This window comes from Galeopterus variegatus, unplaced genomic scaffold, assembly GCF_000696425.1.
Source record: "Galeopterus variegatus unplaced genomic scaffold, G_variegatus-3.0.2 Scaffold156, whole genome shotgun sequence".
NCBI classification, from domain to species: domain Eukaryota; kingdom Metazoa; phylum Chordata; class Mammalia; order Dermoptera; family Cynocephalidae; genus Galeopterus; species Galeopterus variegatus.
Window position 1 is genome coordinate 223,094 of NW_007726267.1, and position 22,484 is coordinate 245,577.

General features: G+C 42.6%; 1 pseudogene; it reads left to right on the top strand.

Annotated features, from left to right (window-relative positions):
• The first annotated feature begins 18,794 nt into the window (after window positions 1-18,794).
• Window positions 18,795-19,279, top strand: LOC103608735 (annotated as a pseudogene).
• Window positions 19,280-22,484: the final 3,205 nt, after the last annotated feature.

Consider the following 22,484-nt stretch of genomic DNA (forward strand, 5'->3'; position numbering starts at 1 on the left):
TCATCCAAATCCCATGGATGGATTACCAAATGGAAAAGAGAGGCTCTGCTAAAAGAGCGCAGAGAAGAGATGATAGACAAACAAAATCTATAAATGTCCACTCCAGCTGTCAATATTACTACCCCTGAGGGAGGAGAGGGTTTGGGAGGTCACCAAGAGCAAGGGAAAAATGATGAAGGAGAAAATGACTAAGTGGAGGGTGGGAGAGGAGGTGACAGAAAGGGACCTACTGATAAACTTGACCAACTGGCAGCATTGCAGGAAACCAGGGGAATAAGCCTGAGGTCTGTTAGGTTAGTGAACCTGAATACCTCTTGTTCTGCAGAAAACCAATAAAAAGTTCAGTTCTGTCTTCAGACAAATAGTTTTATTTTGCAGGGCTTCAAAATAAGGGATCTCATCAGACTTGGATACAGGAAGAAAAGTCACAGGGGCTTGGCTTTAGTAAGCAATTAAAACATATTTTTTTTCAATCTTTTAGGAACAGAGTAAAAAGTACTGGAGCTCAAAAAGGCATGGTTTCCCTCTTGGTAAACTCTGACGAACTTCACATTAAAAAAAGAAAAAAAAAGGCTGAAGCACTCAGTTCATGAAATAGTAGAGCACTGATTATTTTGTGTCCATAGTTTACTTTTCCTTTGTTGAGTTTTGCTTTTCTATTTTTTAAAAGAATTTTGGAGTTATTTCCCCAATGTTGAAGTAGGTTTGCCTTTGCCTTAATACAGCATTTGTGTTTAAACAATGTTCTTAGTCACACTGGGACATGGTCACAGGAAAGGAAAAGCTGAGCCTTTGTACACAAGGCTGACACTGCTGATTCACCACCAACAGGCCGGAGGCACAGAGCTGTTTTCTCAGAAGCAGAGAAATAGCCGGCTCTGCCTGCCCAGGACTGAGGGAATTCATCCCTGACACAGATCACCTAGGGGTGGTGTTTTCATCACAGAATTCATGGGTTGCACGGGGATTGCACTTGTAGTTTGGACCCTGTCACTCCCATTATACAAGTTTATAAATGTCGGCCCCACGTGAGTTAATTCACCTTCTCACTGCTGTCATATAACTGCCAAATAGTCTCTGAGTGTGAGCCCACAGCAGTCACAGCACAAGGGTGGCTCAGGGATGCTCTTTTAATTTTTCTCAAATCCCCCAAAGTCAACCCAGATGATTAAGTTTCTAAGACCCCTTTCCAAACACATTGCTGTCTCCAAACTCTCCTCCTTGGGAATTCTAGAGTTGAAAGCATATCTTACGTTGTTTTCAAAATTCTAGAAAGTGACTCAGTACTACCCTGCCTTCAACTGTATTTTGAAATCATATTTCTTGTGACTACAGCCTTGTAAGGAAGTAGAGTTTAAGTACGTTTAAGTTATATAACACTTCTTTAGAATAACCCTGGAATGTCCCTCACAAGTGATTCTTAACAGTGCTAGCCCTTATCCAGTTTTTCTTGAGTGTTTGTCTTCATTTTAAAAAAATGGTATTTCCATCCTCATCTCATTTTCTTAGATTTGGTATCCAAGAACTCTTCTCTAGTGGCTTGTAAACTTTAGGGGGGACAGAAATTCCCCAGAGAATTTCCTAAAAAATGCAAACTTAGATTCAGTAGGTCTCGGGCATATTTCCAATCTGTCATTTAGCAGTCAGCCTAAGTGAGTGTAATTTAGCAGGTCACAAAGTCAGGGCCCCACCTTGAAAAACACTGATACATCAGTTAAGAGTTTAGGGCTCAGAAGTCAGACAGATCTGAGTTAAGTTCTGGCTTAGCCTCCCTCAAGCTGAGTCCATTGAGCTAATTCCTTAACCTTTATATAGTTCAGTTTTCCCTTCTGTAAGATAGGGACATTAGCAGTTCCTGTCTCACAGATGGGTAGGTGGAGTCAGTGAGATGATGAAATCAGTTAAGCATAGTGCCAGGTGACATCTAAATGCTCATCACAGTTCACTATTAGAATGGAGATTGGTTTATAGTAGGCACTAATCAATGTTCACAGACTGTTGAGTGAAAGAAAACTATATTACTAGGGATAGTTTTGCAGGTGGATATAATGCTCTCCTAACCCTCCATTATAATAGTGTCAAAAAGAGACAGAGGCTTCTTCTGGAGATTTTGGAAGTAAGGCTCCTCAAAAGAGATTGGACTGAGCAAACACACCAGCCACTTTAAGAACCAAGAAACATTCATTCCAAGTGTAGGGAAAGTGAAGGAAAATGGTCAGGGCCCCTCAAATGTTCAGAATCTTGTGGAGCATTTGATGTAAATATGCACATGTGCCCAGGTGTTCCTTGGCTATTGTCTGATGTAGACGCTCATGGGCACCTAGGTGTTCCTGGGTTGTCTTACTCGCACCCAAGTGTCCTGGGTTATAGACTTAAGTATAAAGGACAAGTGGCTCTGATCCATAGTGCCCCCTGCCCCCAGGATGCCCCAGGGGTGGGGTCACGTGGACGCTGCTACTGCTGCTGGAGGCTGTTGCTGCCAGAGCCCCCGTGATACCCTGAGAGGCCGCCATTGCCACCACTGCCACTGCTGGATCTGTAAGCTGCTGCTGCTGCTGCTGAGGAAGCTGAGAACTGAACTCATGTCATCTGCCAATGGCTCCCAGGATCTTTCCCAATTACCTGGCTTGTGGACCAGCATGTGAGGGGTTCTGGTGACCCAGCCATGCTTTTGAGGGGTCTGTGACCCAGTCTGTACAACGGGTTTGAAGGGTCTATGAGCCCTAACCTGACAATACAATTGACTACGTTGGCAGAATTCTGACAACTTCCCTAGCCATACACCAAGTAATTTCAAAACATCAGTGAGCGGCAAAGTATCTTGAATATAATGTGCAAAAATAATTTGTAACTCTCTGAATTAGTCCATTTCTGTTGCTTATAACAAAATACATGGAACTGAGTAATTTATAAAGAAAACAAAATTCATTGCTTACAGTTTCAGAGGCCAGGATGTCCAGGGAACACATCTGGTAAAGGCTTTCTTTGGTGGTGACTTCAGTGACAGCAGAGTATCGCATTGCAAAAGTGGTGGAGTAGAGAGAGCAGAGAGAGAAACAGACTCTCTTCTTCTAAAGCCCTCAGAACCACGCCCCTGACCATTTTAAATCCATTCACTACTGCAATCCTGTCACCTCTTGTGCAGTCCCACAATCCAATCACCTCTTCAAGGCTCTGCCTTTCAACTACCATAATAGGATCTCCCACCCTCTTAACAGTCACAGTGGGGGCTAAGTTTCTATTACATAAAACTTGGGGGACACAATTCAAGCTTCAGTGAGTTTTGGAGGGGCATAATTCAATCCACTATACTGTTTGTTCTACTCAGTTAAGACTGGACTGAAGTCAAGAAAGGGCTAAAGCAGAATTTTGTATACAAATTGAAATTAAAAAGAGGGATAACACCATTCATATTACAAAGAGACCACACATCATACATTTGAAATACAAAAAAGCAAGGAAACAAGATCCACTGAAGCATTTTTGGGAATGTCATTGGGAGTAATGAAGCATTAATGAAAAGAGTGATTAGTAAATAATGATAATTATAATGGGCTCAAAAAGTATATGATACTAATTTGAGGTTATCTGTATCAGATTTTGCAGCAGTTCACTGACTGATTTTCTTAAATTCTTGGGGGTTACTATTTTTCAATACGCATTTTATTTTCAATAGATGAGCTATTATAATTTACTCTGACTCTGATTTACAATTACCATTTATTGAGCATTTACTGCGTGCTAAGCTTTTTATGTTCGTTATTTTCATTATCATTCACAACAACTACTCAGGATAGGTTGTCCCATCTCTATTTTACAAATTATGAATGAAACTCAGAGGGGTTTCATTCATGACCACCGTACCTAGAGGTGGTGGGGATGAACCCAGCCGTCTCCCAGCTAAATGACCTTCCACTATACTTGCTGTCTCTTGTGGCGATTAGTGGCTGTCCTTACCTATCTAGCCAAATAGGGCCACTGACCTCTGTGCCACAGCTGGCCTGCCCCACACCATGGCATTTCTCATGGAACCCAGAGTTTTCAGGTCTGTCTCCTTATGGTGATTAATTGAAAGGGAGAGTTGCCCAGTTTTTATCTGGCTGTAGGCAAATTACATAATCTAATTGTTCCAAAGTACATCTTGTGACCCAAAAGATTTGGGCAACAGGAAGCTTATATCTGTGGCCATTATTTCATATTTCCTCTTTTATATTAAAAAGGAAAGTGAGAAAAAAATTTGGACAAGACCATTCAATGATAAGAACAGTATTAATGATAATAATGGTTATGATGTACAGAGAATTTATGTGCCAGGCATCAGGCTAAGCACCTCACACACAATGTCTTATTTAAATCACCTGATACTGTGGTGAGGTATTATCTTTATTGTAAAAAATAGGTAGATAAAGATACAAAAACTCTAAGCAGCATGACCAATGACTCACAAACTGGAAGAAGCTGAGCCAGGATTGGAATCCAGGACAAAGGGGTTCATGGCTTTATGAGCAAAACAGATAACACAAGTGGATAAAACAAGCCAGGAAGGGACTAGGGCACGTGCCAGAGCACATGCATGTTTTCTGGGATGGCTGCTCAGTTCCAGCATTTTGAGGCTGTGGAGGAATGTAGGTCCAGTTCTTCTGTTTTTTTTCAAGTCAGGAATCTGAATATTTTTTGAGTGAAATCTCACAATTTTAAAATGTTGACATCTGTTTATTTCAAATGAGTTTCTTTAAACATTTCGAGGTCCCAATAAACACATCTGTGGGCAGTGTGGTCCCAGGCTTCCCAAATGTCACCACTGATTTACAGCCTGTGCTCTGAGCCCTCAGGCTGTGGGAGCTCCAATGTTTCCTTAAAACACCTCTGCGAATAGTTATTTCCAGGTCTCTCATTCTTAGATCTACACCTTCCTCTTCCTTCTTGGTTCTCAGAGCTACTGAGAACAGCAAGGTAAGAGAAATGCAAGCCAAGACAGACACAAGGCTGGTAAAGGCAGAGTTTTGTGCACAGCTCCAGTAAACACCATTCCCAGAACTCTCTCTTTCTAGGAGCCACCTTCCCCCGTTCTGGCCCAAAGGCTGATAAACATTTGCATCTACAAAAATGCAAGGGCTTTTTGTTAAAAGAAATATGTCATGCCCTTCGGGGGGGGGGGTTAAATGGGAAAACTGAACATATACACTTTCATGGGCAGAATTCCTTCAAAGTTTTGGAAACGTGACCACATATGTGGTGCCCTTGAAAAAAATTTCTTTTTTCCTGAAAGCCATCTGCCTCCTGTTATTCCTTTGCACCCATTCATAATAGCAGTGCTATAGCATGGAAATTGGCTCCATCTAGGTTTCCATATTAGTACCCAAAAAGTTGTTTGTTTCAATTGACAGAATCTCCCTTTAGGGATTTTCCCTACAACAGTTGGGCTCTTGTGTGCCTAAGCTTCACCTCATCTTCAAAGCAGATGAAAGAATCTGAGCTGAGAAAAGCTGAGCAGCAGCATTTCCTGCATTTATTCCCTTCCCACTCACGTTTATTAATATCTGGGTAGAAATGTGACTTGAGAAGTTTTGAGGTGCACAAGAAGAAAGGCTCCATACGACAGTGAGCACGTGCAGTTTAATACAGTGCCAACCAAGTGGACTGCGCTTGAGAAAAGGAGGAGAAAAATGGATCCTAAATCTTTTTTGCACAAAATAACTAAATGCTGGTTTGAACCAACAAATAAGCTGCAAAATAATGTAGAAAGCTAAGAGCTATGACAACACATTGTTCTAAGCCTGACCTATGAACTTATAAATGTCGTGTCTCTCTGCAAAGTGAGAATTGTTTGGTGATCGATAAAAGCTACTTGAGAAATAGGATTTTAGTGGATCCTTAAAACATCTGCAGAATTGAGGGAAATACCCTAGTTATTCCCAGCAGTCATTTTATGCCTAAAAAGAAACAAAAGTGTCAGTCTATGAGTATCCACAGCATTCTCCCTGTTTGCAAAAGAGAGTTTGGATTTTGCCTATTCTTCCTCTTCCTCATCCTACATAGAAGGTTCTTCCATTGGAAACTAGAGAAAAACAGAAAGCACAGTGGAAATCTCACTCTCAGGAGAACAGTATGCAGTGGGAAAATGACCTGCCAAGAGTCCGCGTGGGAAGGCAGAGCACGGGCGTAGGGAAGAGGTGGCCCTCAGAGGGATGACGGAGGCTGAATGGAATAAATGAGGGAGATGGTTCTGGGGAGGAGAGAAGAAAACAGAGAATTTTAATAATATTCTCATTTATATTGCTTGAGAGATGCCACAGCTCATTAGAATTGCTGCTATTGGGATGGTGTGAAGGTTCATTCTAGGTGTCAACTTCATCAGATGAAGGAATGCTGAGAAACCTGGAAAAGCTATCTTTTTAGGTGTGTCCCTGAGAGTGTTTCCAGAGAGACTCCATGAGATTCTGAGTGAACTGGGTGGGAAAGACCCACCCTCAATGTGGGCAGGAACCATCCAGTTGCTGGGGGCCTGGAGAGAACAAAAACCAGAAAAAAGGTGAATCTCTCCACTGGAGCTGGGATACACTTTTCTCTTTCATCCATGTACTTCAGAGCTCAAGACTCTTCAGCTTTTGGGTTCCAGGACTTACACCAAGGACACCATCAGCTTCCCTGGTTTTAAGGCCTTCAGAAGAGGACTGAGCCACGCTACCTGCATCCAGTTTGGAGACAGCCTATTGTAGGACTTTTCTTCACAGTCACGTGAGCTAATTCCCCAAATAAATCCCCGCTCATATATTTATAACATATCCTATTGATTCTGTCTCTCTGGAGGACCCTGACTAATACAGATGGTGTTTAAGTTTCAAGTTACTCATGGTCTGGAGTACATGGGTTATGGCTTTAATAGGGTTGCAACTATAGGGGTCATTGCCTGTCCACCCATCCTTTCCTCACTAGCAGGTCCTCTGTTTCCAAAGAGACATGGATACTTAATACGGAAGCTAAAGACATGTGACTTTGTTTTCTCAGACAGGGGTAAGGGGCCCTTTCAAAAAGTGTGACAGTATTCCAAGATTTCAGAATAATCTGCCTCTGGGAAGTTAGGGGTCAGCATTTAGAGGTGCCTTCAAGGAATTCACTGTGATCTTGTCAGGGAGACCGAGTATGGCAGTGGTACTTGGACTCTCTTTAAGCCTCTTATTCATTTATTTAATCAATAAATATTTACTGACTACTTAGCATGTACCAGGCACATGCTCTTTGTTCTGACGATATAGTAGCTAACAAAAACAACCAATGCCCCTCCCTCACAGAGCCTATATTTCTTTGTACATGTATTTTTTTTTCTAAAGAAAATTAGAAAATTAAGTAGGCAAAGAAATGTGAGTGTCAGGTTATGAACTTGATATTTAAGTCACTGAGAAAATTAAAATCATATCCCAGAATACTCCTGCTAGAATTATAGGGAATAAGAGTTATACCAAATATTTCCTTCTTTATCCATCCAAAAATAACTAAACTCGAAGGGAATTAAAAACATTTATCCCCAGCTAACAGAGCCTGGCATACTTTCAAGAATGGCAGGGGGACAGGGAAGAGCAGGGTCAGTGACGCAGGCTGAGGGTCCCTCAGGCCAGAGTTGGGTCCCAGCTGAGTCACCATGTGCTCTGGGCAAGTTGCATAACCCAAGTTTTAGTTTCACCACCTGTAATACGGCGTTAATAGGAGTACCTACCTCCTTAGTGGTTTTGTGTGGACTCAATGAGCTAATTCACATAAAGTGCTTAGCTCAGTGCATGCCAGAGTGCACTCAATTATTATTATTATCTATTCTTATTATTTCACTTCCTTGCCTATAAAGAGTGGGCTGGAGGGATTCAGCTTCTCTTAAGACTAAACTCCCTTCACAGAAGAAATGACAAAAAATATTACTGACAAGCGAAGAGATACATCAAGCAAGTCAAATAATGACATGTAAGGGTGGCAGCAAGTCTGTGCAAGATTTAGAATAAAAGTGGAGGATGTGGTTTCTCCATGTAGACTGTGTATGTCTGTGTGTCTTTGTCTCTGTGTGTCTGTACCAGCAGCTAAATGATTTTCTGTTAAACACAGCTAGCTCTCTGTCTTCAAATGACAACTTTGACAAGCTTGCATCACCAAGGAGGCAGCAAGACTGCACCAGTACTGGTTTGAGGTTCCAGGAGCTGTTTCCAACTCTGAGAAATTCCCCTGGGGGAACAAATTATGAGCTAAGTGGCATGGGCAAACAATGCAGTGTTGGTGGCATGCCAGCAAGGTGATCTCCAAGGCGGAGGCTTCATTTAATGAAGATGCATGTGACAACTTTAGAGTCTTTCCGTTGCTTGGATCAACATCTAGACTTTCGAGCAAAATTTTCTCTAGTTGTATTTTCAGTGAGAAGGTGAGGGGGTTGGAGGAGAGGTTATTAGTCATTCTAATCCCCAAATTTGTCTCCAACCTTTTTAATGGGAATGTTGACAGAGGTTTAATCCATTAGGCAAAAGGTTGGTCTGAGTGATCTCTAGGAAGACTAATGCTGACACTCTCTATTAAGTTGTAGTTTCATCTTATTCCTCTCCGCAATGAACTTTCTTGTTTGAGGCAGAATTTGTTTTCACACTCTGTGCCACTCAGCTTACTACTAGGAGTGCAGTGAAAAGAACGTGAGGTGGTCAGGCAGACCTGGGTTCGGATCCTGGTCCTAGTTATCTGATGATTAGCTAGTCCTGGAATCTCAGTTTCTTCATCTGCAAAATAATATTCATCCAACAGCCAGGCTCTGAGGATTTGAGATGCTAGCCCTATGCTTACTACATGCTGACTCTTCCTATGATTTACTTGGTTAGAATCTTCCCCTCTCTCTATATCGGCTTCTTTCTTATGTCCTCTTGAAATATTCTTGTTAATGGCAGTGTTGTCACAAAGATGGTGTATTCCAGTGGTTGTGATGATGTGCTTTGGAGCCAGATTCTCATTTTACTGATGATTATCATTTTACTCTAAGCACATTTTAAACTTCTTGTGCTTTGGTTTCCTTATGTAGAAAACGAGAATAGTAACATGAACTATCTCAAAAGGTTGTCACAAGGATGAAATGAGTGTTGCATGAAGAACTTTTAAAGTGTGAGCTATTTTAATATTTTTATCGATATCTAAAAATTGTCTAATACTGAATCCACATAAAGTCATCAACCAGTCAAGTAGGAGGAAAGGATGGGACCTGGAGACAAAGCATCAGAGAAGAGAGAAAAAGTGAGAACCCATTTGCTCCCCATCCTCAGTGCAGAGCACTAGGGGACCTCTCACAGAGCTCACTGGGCCCAACGCTCCTCAACAGGAGCTCCTTGAAGCAAGGAACCATGCCTTGCTTATCCATGTAGTCTCAAGACAGGCCCAAAGAAATGCTCAGGAGAAGTCGGAATGAATAAACCTAAAACAAGAAAAGGAATGTAGAGCTTTGAACTATTTCCAGGCTATCAAGCCCTCTGCTTTATTTGGTGACCTGAACAAACCGTTAACACACAAAGTAACCTAAAGTCCTTTACGACTTGTCAGTGGGAACCTAGAATCAAGTCTGCCTGCTCCAGAGGATTCCCAAAACACTCTTCAAGGCCATTAAAATACCTAGAGAGGCCTAACCCACCAGGACATCTGGTCAACTTAGGAGAGCATACACTCGCAAGCACTGTTCAACACAAATAACCCAGTCTCCTCTCTGAAGCAAGAATTCTTTTGGATCATATTTCTGGCAGCAGGGTGTCCTCTTCAAAGGCAGGACTATTATCCATATGACCACTCAAGATCCCTTTCTCTCCTGTGAGTCATTCAGTGACCTCCTCTGGTGATGCACAAAATGATATCCTTGTGGCTCAAAAGGGTTTCCCCCTCCTCCTTCTTCAACATGAGTGAGTCATCTATCTCTTCTTGCCAGTAGGACACTTCCCTGTTGAATCCCAAAACATCCCTGTAAAGAAGGCAGTAAGGGTATTTTTATACCCTTCAGAAGCAGACATGACTCAAAGTCCTCCTCTTCTAGTTCTGCCCAGCCGGCATGCCCATGGCGTGCGTGGAGAGCTGCTTAGAATGTCAGCTCTGAAGTCAGCTGCCTCAGTTCACACCCTTGCTCCACACTCAACAGTGCTGTTACCATGGCAGCGTTACTTACAGCTCCGTGTTCGCATTTTCTCCTCTATAAAATGGGGGTAAGAATAGTATCTACCTCACAGCATTGTGTGAAAGTTGAATACGTGAACACAGGCAAAGCGCTTTGAGAAGTGTCTGGCACGTGGTAGGAGCTCAATAAAAATTATGTAGAATTTTTATTTCTGAGGCTACTGTAATTCTCAGCCTTGAACATATGAATGAATAAGTGAAAAGTAGAGATAAGTGACTCGTAAAACTGAGACTAAAAATGCATGCCTGTCATAGTTACTCATCCAATTTTCTTAGTTTCTCCCTTCCTGTCTACTTATAGGCTAATATCAGTAGGCAATTTAGAAAAGAAAATTCTTCATTTGTTTTCAAAAGAAAAAAAATCTTTTCCCCCAAAACAACTCCAAAATAAATTAGAATATTCCGTCTTCATTCACCTTTGACTCTGAATCATTGTCTATTTCTCCTAATGTAAGAGGTTGAGTCTTTCAGCTAAGACTTAGAATCACCTTTGACTCTGAATCATTGTCTATTTCTCCTAATGTAAGAGGTTGAGTCTTTCAGCTAGGACTTGAGTCTTTCAGCTAAGACTTAGAAAGAGAGACACAGTAGGTACTATGACAGTTTAATTCTTGTTTTAAAATGTGTCCTTAAAAAAGTGTGCCCTTGTTGCTTTGTCCGGACACCCAGGAGCTGACTGGCATGGAGCTGTGTTCCTGGCGGGCAGTGCTGAGCTGTCAGCACGCCAGTGTGGTTTGTGCTGTCGTCCCCTCTTGCTTGTACTGCAAATGAGGTAAATTTCTGGAAACCACTCACCATGTATTGACATCTGTGAATGGAAACAGAAAAAAAGCAAAAAGACAGTGTAATCATCATCTGCAGAGTACAGTAAACTGATCAGAGATTTTTCAGGAGGAGAGAGAATTACATGCTATAACATTGTCTAAGTCCTTCTGGTTTTGTATTTTCCTTGCTTTGAAGAGAACTGGCAAAAGCATCTGACAATTAATGATGAATTCAATAGCTTTTGGTACCCACTGTCACTGGTGTTTCTCAAGCATAGAGGTGGCAGAGGTGACCCATCTGCATTTCATGCATTTCTGCTGCCCTGTGCACGAAGAAACAAGGGAAAGTGGAAGCAGATAGCTGGTAGATTGGAAGTTTCCAACTGCAATACTGGTGGAGAAGAGAGTGGACTTTTCTATCGTTTTCCACAAGGACAATCTGATTCATTCACTTTGTTCAGGCCACAAGGAGGTGCAGGGAGAGGGTGAATTGAGGGTCTTCCTGTACAAGTCTATTCCCTGCCAAATAAGCTCACCATCAAACAATACAGTGTGGCTCTTTCTACTCTGAGTGGTTCGGCAGACACATTTGCAACCAGTAACGGTGCCAGCAGTGTGCGGCGGCCTCCTCCAGAGCAAATCAGCTGCGACGTTTAAAAGAAAAACAGCTTGGCAATGTGGAAATTATCTCATCCAGTGGTATTTCCCAAAACAAGAGGCTTGATTTTGCTGCCTAAGTGAGAGTGACAGAACTGATTAATCCTTTATTCCAAACGCCATTCTCTACCATCAAATTTTGGGTGTTTATTTTTTAATCTTTCATATAAAAAGGCAACATTGTGACTCTATTTAAATAGCCCAAGTGAAGTGAAGATTTCGCAATTGCACAGTAAATTTAAGCCAACCGATTAAAGAAAAGAAGAAATTGGGTCATGCAAGGTGACAATGTCTATTGTCCCCTGTACTTCCTGGATTAACTTGCTCTATGGTGGAACAATATTCTTTTCTGCTATAGTAACTCATGAAGCCATGTGGATTATTTAACCTACACAGACAGCTAGCTGGGCCAGATTTCAGACTCAACATGGATTTTTTTTTTAACAGTCTGAATAATCTACAAGGCCTAAATTAGCAAGAGAATTGCTAGCTCTTTCCCTTGCGTTGTGTCCATTCACCCCATGAGGAGCATATCAAGAAGATCTGGGACAAGGAAGGGGTTTGCACTTCCAACTATTGAGCACTTCAGCTGGCCAGGTGCAAAGAGGCTTCAAATGGGATAAGTTCATGTGTCCCTTGCTTGGTGCTCAGAATACTGTAGGACTGCAAAAACATACATTTTCTTTTTCCTTTCAGCAGCTGCTGTTCCCCAACGTGTCTATGCAGAGTTGTGGCTACTTCAGTGCAAGCTCTTTTTCTACAAAGCTGAGGCCCATATGGCCAAGGAACCACCAAAGCACCAGGAGTTAACAGAATCCAAGAAGAGGTCAGTCCGCCCAGTGATGGTTGGACCCTCTGATGTCTTCACCAGAACTTTCTAAGTAAGAAAAGTAATCAGAGCTAGTACCATGCTACTCCATCAAACAACTAGTTGTGCCACCTTGAGCACTAACTACATGATTTGGGGCAAGTTATGTAACTTCTCCAAGCCTGTTTCCATATCTATAAAATGAGCATGATAATGGTACCTACCTCATGAAGTCAATGTGAGAATTAAAGAAAATATATGTGGAAAGTGCTCAGTACAACATCTTACACAAAAGATGCTCAATACACAACAATGATAGTTACATTGCTGAGCACTTTCTACATGCCAAACAATCCTGGAGCTTTACACATGGTTTGATGCTCTTACAACAGATCTACAAAGCTGTTAGTTATTGTTATACCTGGTAAATTATAAGAACCACAAGTGGTATTAAAGGTCAGATGCTCCTGGTAGTTGCTTCTGGTACAATTGCCAATCAATTAGTAGACAACTCTTTGGCATAATGGTTGATGAATGTGGGCTCTGGGGTCAAACGGCCTGGGATTTCAGCTCAGATCTGCCATTTATCATCCAAGTAACCTTAGACAAATGACTTAACTTCACTGAGCCTCAATTTTCTTATCTGGAAAATGGGGCTAATAATCATATGAAACATGTTTAGTGCACAAGGAACTAGTAAAGCTCTAGTTGAAAACAGGGTAGTAATGAGGAATGCCCTGGCCACTCCACTTTCTAACTTGGTGGCCTTGGGCAAGCCATTTAGGTCTGGTCTCTACCTGCAAGAGGGAGAGGCTGTCATAAGGACTGGATGAGTTAAATCACATGAAGTGTTTGCTTGGTAAGTGTTCATTAAACATATAAGCACCTTTACAGACATGGATTTTCATAACAAGGTCAACCAGACAACAGTAAGCATCAGACTGGTATCAGAGGCAGGAGAGTCTCTGAGAGTCCTAAGCAGGTAGAGATTGGTTGCTGAGTGGTGGGCAGAAAATAAGTCTGAGTTGAGCCTCAAATTCAATTCAATGTAAAATTTACTGTGGCAGACCTGATACCAGGCTCCAGGAATATACAGATGAATATGGGACATCTCTGCTCTCTGGGAGAGCAGCCTGTCTAGAGGGATAAAAAGGTTAGGAAACATCTGACAATCAAGTGATGTACTGTGTGTTACACTAGAGAAAGGGGAAGACAACAAAGGGGAGACAGGTGAGAAATATGGGCAGGAGGGGACAGGATGAGGCTCAGAGGCAGCAAAGGAAAAAACCAGGTGAAGGTACTGTTTACGGATCCTCTAAGCCACCAGGATGTCTTAAGAGAACCCAGATGCCAGTGAACATGAAAGACAACATTGTAAAAAGTTTGAAGGTTGTTGGAGAGGGGCTTTGATAAGATGATAAACACTGCATTCTTTTTTGCCAGCTATAACTGCAGGGTACCAGGTAATCCATGTTTTCTGAAATCTAACTTAGCAGAGGTTGTCTGGGTTCCAAGCTAAGAAATTCTAGCTCTGCTCTGCACTTCTGTATCAGGCAAGACTTATTTGGGGTGGGGGGTGCTGCAAGTGGCAGAAACCTACTCTAATCCCTTAAGCAAGGGAATCAATTGGCTCACTTAACAAGAAATCCAGGGCCATTTCTAGCTGAAGGCCTCAAACTAGACATTCATTCTCCCACCTCATCTTTCAGGTCAGCTTTTCTCCCTGTTGACTTTGTTCTCACGCAGACTCTCCACATTAGCAACTACACCCCCGAGAGTCCCTCTTTGCCAATAACTTCTGCAAAACTTGCCAGTATATTTTCAATCACTGTAACCAGGAAAACGGAGTATCTCACGGGTCATACCAGGCCGTGCACAGCCTGGAAAGCAGGGGATAAGGTCACTGATACCCAAACCAGATGAACCGAGAGATAGCTCTTCCACAGAAGGATCAGGAGCCCAGAAAAACCTTTATCCACTACAGCACACTCTAAAGGAAGAAGACAGGGAGAAGAAGGTAAGGAGACAGAAGAGGGAAAGAATCACACCTGCAAAGCCCGTATTTCCATGTTAATCAACCCAACCATAGACCTGCAGTCACCCTCATTGTGGATTAAACTCTCTTCGATTTTAAAGCTATTTTATTCTCCATTTTTCTTTACTTCCAGACTTTTAATATATTTCTATATCTCTTGTCTGTCCTGGATTTTCATAGATAGTTTCATAGTCAAAGAAAAAATAAATTTGGAGAAAAATACTTTATAAAGAAGTTTCCACTGTACCCAAAGTGGCAGAGGCCTTGTGTGATATGACCTTCTCAATACATCACTTTAGGTTCTTAAAGCTGCATCAGTTGGGACCTCCTGGGATATTTCTGCTGAAGGGTAATCACAGTGGGTTATTCAGATGCTGGGCACTGGGGACAGTGACCTGGTGTTTGATCTCTCTCAATCTCTCTCTCTCTCTCTCTCTAATACATCACTTTAGGTTCTTAAAGCTGCATCAGTTGGGACCTCCTGGGATATTTCTGCTGAAGGGTAATCACAGTGGGTTATTCAGATGCTGGGCACTGGGGACAGTGACCTGGTGTTTGATCTCTCTCAATCTCTCTCTCTCTCTCTCTCTCTCTCTCTCTCTCTCTGCCTTTAGACAGAGGCAAAGAATGTTTTCCCAACCAGACCTAAAGATTCTGGGACACATGGACTTTTTGTCTCTTTGAAAGAGACAAAGAATATTTGAAAGTATTTTCAGCTTTTCTCTATGTGCCCAACCTTTTCTCCTTTTTATTTTTATTTTGATTCTTCACTCAGCATACCTGATTAAAAGAAGAGCGCTACGCACCATGCAGATCTTCAAAAAGTGGCACTGTAGAGCACACCATAACCCTTTATTCCCACTTGCCCCTCCATAATTATTATTTAAAAGAGCTTCATCCCCAAGACTGGAGTCCCTTAGCTGTCTCCATAGCTGTATCCACCATGCTCGTGTATTTGATGGTATGAATCTAACGTGGCATTAAGTTCCAAAGCCCCATTTCCTGCCCATTCAAGACCCTCTCTCTCACTGTGCTAAACTTCAAGTGTTCAGATTTAACAGTTGAAGGAGCTGAACACCCATCCCATGTGAATCCACCAAGGGAGGGACCTTCAGCCCCAGAGCCTCTAAACAACAGGCTTAACCAACAGAGAAATCTCACCTGGATATATGATGCCCTGTATAATCTTGCAGCTTCTTTCAGCTTATACAGAAGATTTCTGATGTCTATCCTATGACCACATGTGACCTGAGCACTTACATGTGTGAATTCAGTGACCTCTGTGAGCACTGTACTGAATCATCACTCCAAGCAGCTGTGGCCCTAGCTGATTTCTCCTGAATTGCATCCTTGCAGTTCACTCAGTAAGGTGGTTGCAGAGCAAAGAGAAGCTGAAGTAAGAGAACAGACTCCAGGAAAAACCCTACAAGACTCTGTTTAGATAGCTTAGAAGTTGCCCGTGGAGTTCCTCTTGTGGTCAGGCTGCTGATGGGTTGTCTAGACACCTGACCATCCAAACTGCTATGTTCTCTTATTTATGGTGGATTCTGAAGGGCTTTACTTATAATTCAAAGGCACTTTGTCTCTCTCTCTCTCTCTCTCTCTCTCTCTCTCTCAACACACACACACACACACACCAGAAAGAAGAGGGAAACCTTTCAACGGATTTCTATAAATGATGTTCTTTGATGGACATGGTGCTTCCCACAGTTCTCCAGGCTCCGTCTAAATGGTTTAATGTTATCACCTGGTCACCAAGTGTCTTGCACAAAGAGGGGAGCTCAAACATCTTGTTTGAGAAAGACAGCAGCTGTGCAAATACTCTCTGCCTGAGCATTAATCCATGTCAGGTGAGATTTCTTCTTTAAATAGCAAAGACTCCAACTGGGGTGAATTAGTATCTACATTATAAAAGTTCTCGGAATTTGGATTCTGGGTTTTCATGAGAAACCGTGACAGTCCTCTCTAAGCCACTTGGCTGAAGAGTTTCAGCATCATATTTAATTCCGACCTACTTAGTGAACGGTCTCAATGATTCTGACCATCACTCACTTATTCAAAGTTATTAGCTGCTTATTGTGTGTCGGCCACAGTGCTGAGTGTCAGGGAAACAAAAATGGGTAAGAATGCCTGCCTTCAAGGAGCCTGCAGTCAGAGTGAAAAGTGGATATTTCAACAGAGTATGATATGTGACAAGATGGAGTGATACCCAGAAAGGGGAATGGGGTCACCTTTTGATGGGGAGGCATGTTTCAGGAAGACTTCCCAGAAGAGGAGATTCCTGAGCCTGGGGGTTGAGGAAAAAGTAGGGAGGTGAGGGGGTGAGAATTCCAGTTAGAGGGATGACCACGTGCAAAGATATCAAGATACAAAGAAAGGTGAAAAAGAAAACTCTGAGCAGTTTACACTGGCCAAGCAGAGGAGGCCTGTGGCAAGCTCAATGGGAGTTAAATTATGTAGAGCCTTATGGGTCATTCTAAAGGGGGGAGCCATTGAATGCTTCCCATTAGAGGAGTATGCTAAGCCATTGTCAGGCCCACAGACGCTTTGAACCCTTTGTGCAGACTGGGTCACAAACCTCTCACATGCCAGGCTGGGTCAGTAGACCCCTCACGTACCAGGCTCTGCTTTCTCGGGTTTAAGTGACACTCAGTGGGCCATTGGGTTTAGGCGACACCAGCGGGCCATCTGCTTTCTTGGGTTTAAATGGCACCCGGCGAGCCATCTGCTTTCCTCATGTGCCAGGCTGGGTCACAGACACCTCACATACAGGGTACAAGCTAAGTAATTGGAAAAAGGTCCTGGGAGCTGTTGACAGAGTTGACAAGTTCACTCCAGTGTGAACTCAGTCCTCAGCTTCCTAAGTAGCAGCAGAAACAGTGGCAGTGGCCACTCAGGGCATCCCGGGTACCCTGGCAGCAACAGCCTTCAGTGGCCCCCCTGTGGCCCCCCAGGGGGCATCCCAGGGGAGGGGGAGCACTGTGGGTCAGAGCCACTCATCCTTTATCCTTAAATCCGATAACTTAGGAACACCTGGGTGGAGTCAGACAACCAAAGAATACCTAGGTGCACATGTGCGATTACATTAGACAATAACCAAGGAACACCTGGGTGCACGTGCACACTTATGTTTACATCAAATGCTTGGCAAGATTCTGAATCCCCGAGGGATCTTGGCAATTTATCCATTTGATTTTCCCAACGGCCAGTCTGTCTCTTTGAAAACTGACTTCTAGTTCTAGTATGGAGAATGGCAAATTTCATATTTTCTATGTCCAATAATTAGTAATTCATGCAGCTTCTTTTTTATGAGTCTATTCTAGAGATGACAAATCTATGCTGCCGTGCCCCTCTTGCTGCAGCTGGGAGAGATGTTGCTAATCAGTTTGAGCATCTTTTTCACTAATTCCAGAGGCAGACCAAAACTCCTTCTCCAATACTGATAGGGTTCACCACCAACTAATAGAAGTTGGCACTGAGTGGAAACCTGCTGTCCATCCCTGGCTTGTTACTTGCAGGGCTGCATCACTCTGTCTGCCATTCTGACCTCTGTCTTCTGAATGCACGTGCCGGTGTCCTCTGCAGAAGGCAACTCACTCCTAGCGCAGCAAGACCCTCTTCTCTGTTCTGTTTCTCTCCCTGAGCTTTGCTGTCTCTGGTTCCAACACCAGGAACCTGAGTCGATTGTGTTTCCTAAATCCAGGAGGCACATACCAAACTCCCCAGTGGTTCTCTTAGGGCCCCAATTGCTTGGCTCGAGGTGAGGGGAAGCACGCTCCTCCTCCTGTCACGATGGGATTTCCTGGGAAGCTGGCTCCCAGGCAGTTTGTTGTGTAGGATGATTCCTAAGGGCTCCTATGGGATCAACACCTGTGAAAGGGAAGCCATGGAAGCAGGTGGGCAATGGGAGAAGAACTGCAGCTGCGAGGCCCAGTGACAGCCTCAGCTGAGCCCACAGGGAGCTCTAGAGCACTAACAGCCCTGTAGAGCGCCCCAGGATGGCTTGTCCTTCATGCACCCGCGTGGGTCAGTCACTGGACATGGGGCACCCCAGGAAGGGGTGTGACTGTGGGCCAGGCAGTTCTCGTAGAGCGCCCCAGGATGGCTTGTCCTTCATGCACCCGCGTGGGTCAGTCACTGGACATGGGCCACCCCAGGAAGGGGTGTGACTGTGGGCCAGGCAGTTCTGTGCAGCTGAAACAATCTCACAGAATTTCCTCTGCCCTGCCCCAGCCTTTCCAACCTTAACCTCTTGAGCCATAGGGGAATGATGTGTCATGTAAGTGGATCTGGCTTTAGAACTTCTCAGCTTGCCTCCTGGGAGAGTTTTAACTATAACTTCTGTTAATTTATAATTTTTGTGACTGGATTTCTGGCTGGTAGAGACTATGAAGCTGAAGGAATTGCCAAGGGCAGTGGCAAGATGGTGGCTGCTGTAGCCTGTGCCAAAGTGCCTTAGATAACCGTCATCACTGGGGGAGCATATGGGGCAGGAAACTATGGAATGTATGACGGAGCATATAGCCCAAGATTTCTCTACCTGTGACCAAATGCTTGTGTCTCAGTGATGGGGGGAGAGCAGGCAGCCAATATGTTAGCCACGATAGCAAAGGACCAAAAAGCACAGTAAGAAAAACAGTTCTCCAGTGCTGATGAAGCAGCTTTAAAAGAGCCCATCATTAAGAGGTTTGGAGAGGAAGGAAACCCTTACTATTCCAGTGCAAGGCTGTGGGATGATGGGATTATTGATCCAGTGGATACCAGACTGTCCTGGGTCTCAGTATTACTGCAGCTCTCAACACTCCAATCCAGAAGACTGACTGTGGCATCCTGAGGAGGTAACGGGAATATAAAACGTTTTCTGTTGGACCTGCACCAACAATTCACACGTGTAGTAGCCTTAAGATTGTAGACGTTTTGAGCATGGGGCTATTACAGTAAAAATTTTTTTCTTAACACAGTGCATTGTACTTTTCTACCTTAAAATAATCAATGAGGATATTTATTTGATGAACATCAATTCATTTTAAATTTGCTTTGAGAAATTTCTCCACAGCTCAGTTTTACCATCCACAAAATGAAGAGAATTTAGTTATCCTTTATAATCCACAATCAGTATAAAAAGTTCTGTAATCTATAAATTCCAGGTATTATTCAGATTATAAATAAAAATGTGTATTTTCACTGTAAAAATATGAGTAATTTTTGTTTTCAGGGTTTGAGGCCTCAACAAAGACTACTACACAGAGTTCCATTGTACCATCTTGCTATGTGGGGTAAGTTGTTACGCTACATAGACTGCAATATCTGATTGCTAAAGACCATGATTTCTATTCCTATAACACTCCGTGGAACAGCAGTTACAAAATGACCCAAATTTCAAATGACCTTTTCTGCAGTCAAACTCTAGTTTTGGGTTAGGAAAATATGGTCACTGTACACAAAGGCTTAGCACAAGGCTGGACACATAAGTGGTACCCCCAGACCTCTGGTGCTGACTCAGTGGCTTTTTGCCTTAGAAGCTGTTGCTGACTTTGAGTTCGGGCTGCTCCCAGCGCCCACGGCTTCCTGAGTGCTTTTGGAAGGAGGTTGATCACATCACTCATAACTTTAGCTCTCTTTCTGTGCCAATGATACTTGTCCAAGTCTTTAGGGGAGCCTGTTACCCCTATTTATTCACATAATGAAAAAGTCAAAGTGTTTTCTTTAGTTCCATCTGTCGACTTCCTCAGAAAAGTTCCTACACAGCATATATGATTGTCACTGAGGTCATAAAAGGCATCTTTCAAGATTGGGTTTACTTTGTAATTCTGCTACTACCAAGCCTAAAAGAGAGAGAGAGAAAAAAAGAGTAAATAAAAGGAGCAGACCAAGAAATGGGTAGATTGCTGATTTTTATCAAGATCTGGATTTTTAAGTCAAGATGTTATTTTTTCTGGTTCAAGCTCTGAGATGATCTTAGAAATGTAACTTCCTAACTCTTTCTGCCTTGATTTCCTTATCAATAAAAATGAAGAGATTGGATAAATTCTTATTTTGTCCAAAAGTTCCTGTAGTTCTGTGTAGGGAGTTTCCTGAGGCATGGCCAGCCTGCACAGGACAGAACCCTAAAGTTGACAGGCAGGCAGAGGAATAAGGGCTAGTAACAAATATTAGGAAGAAACGACCAGAAAGGTAGGAGAGAAACCAGAAAAAAAGAAGTTTATACAAAGCAAAAAAAAAAAAATGGGGGGGGGGGGGGAGTTCTTAAGACGGAAAGTGTAACAGTGTCCAATAAAGCTCAAATAAGGACTGAAAAGAAATGGCATTTGACTTAAAAAAAAAAAATTTTAAAAAAAAAAAAAAAAAAAAAAATGGGGGTGGGGGGGAGTTCTTAAGACGGAAAGTGTAACAGTGTCCAATAAAGCTCAAATAAGGACTGAAAAGAAATGGCATTTGACTTAGTGGCCAACACGTAGGCTGAAGAGTGACTAGATGTGAGGGTGGAGAGGGGAGTGGAAGGAAACATCCCAAACTATTATTACTAGTTTCTTTGGGGGAGAAGAAGAGAACTGAAGAGGAAGACAGCAGGGAATACAGTTGTCCTTCACTATCCATGGGGGTTCCAGGACTTCCTGCGGATACCAAAACCCACAGATGCTCGAGTCCCTGATGTAAAACGGCATAGCATTTGCATATAACCTACACACATCCTCCTGCACACTTTATTTTTTAATCTATTTTTTATTATTAATTGTACATATTTGTGGGGTGCAGTGTGTTGTCTCGATACATGCATGTATTGTATAGTAATTCACCTAGCCTCCTGTATACTTTAAATCCTCTCTGTGTTGCTTATAATACCTAATACAGTGTGAATGCTATGTAAATAGTTGTTATACTGTATTGTTTAGGGAATAATGACAAGGAAAAAAGTCTGTACATGTTCAATACGGATGCAGGTTTTTTCCAAATATTTTCCATCCACAATTGGTTGAATCCACAGATGTGGAACCCGTGGATACAGAGCGTCGACTGTATTAACTTTTTAAAAAACTCATATATTACTTGACCCTGTATTACTTTTTTACTTTTAAAAAATTCAAATAAAAGTGGGCCGGCCCAGTGGCGCACTCTCCCACCGCCGAGGGTTCGGATCCCATGTGGAGACCGGTTCCCGCTCACTGGCTGAGCGCGGTGCGGGCGCAACACCGAGGGTTGTGATCCCATTGCCAGTCCCCGGTACGGGCACGACACTGAGGGTTGCGATCCCGTTACCGGTCAGTAAAAAAGACAAAAAGGAAAAAAAAAATTCAAATAAAAGAATGAATGAGAGGTGAAAAAGTTCAGACAGCAATTGTAAACTATACTTAACAAGAAGATTATCTAATAAGTATAAATGTCTTATAAAAAATTTTGTGGCCAAACAAAAAAAGCCAAAGTAAAAAGAACATAACCATGAATGTTAACTGATGTTAACAATGTCCTGTTTGGCTCAAATTGTACCATTCCATCACCAGAGCTCTTCCCCCAAAACCTTTTCACTAACAGGAAAGAAGGAAGAGCAGGTTAAAAAGAGAAAATAGGACATGATATATAATAAACTTCTTACTAATTCACAGAATTCATTCTGGAAGCTGCATTTATAGTACTTGTAGATTTCTCCAGACTGACTTGCATTTCAAGGATGGTTTTTGAAACTATAATCTAAGTTGGTTTTGCATTACTGTGGCAGCCTTGAAATAGAATCCTAATGAGTTATACCCCAAATAGCATGTTAAAGAGGGAAGCCAGCAGCCTCTCTAAACAATCGCTGTAACCACTCTGCTCAGCTTCAAGAGTAGCCTAATTCTGAATACGATGGGACCCTCACTCAGGCCTAAATATTGGACTTCATCCATAAACACTATTGGAGAAAGAAGATGTAAAGATAAGCAGAAGGAAACTGTCTTATGCCCTGTTTTAAAAGGGTCTTTTGCATAGTTGAAAATAGTATTTTGTCAATCTCCTAGGACGACCTGAAAAATTGTTCTGCTGCATGTGTGTTTGGAGGAAGAAAAGTAAAAAA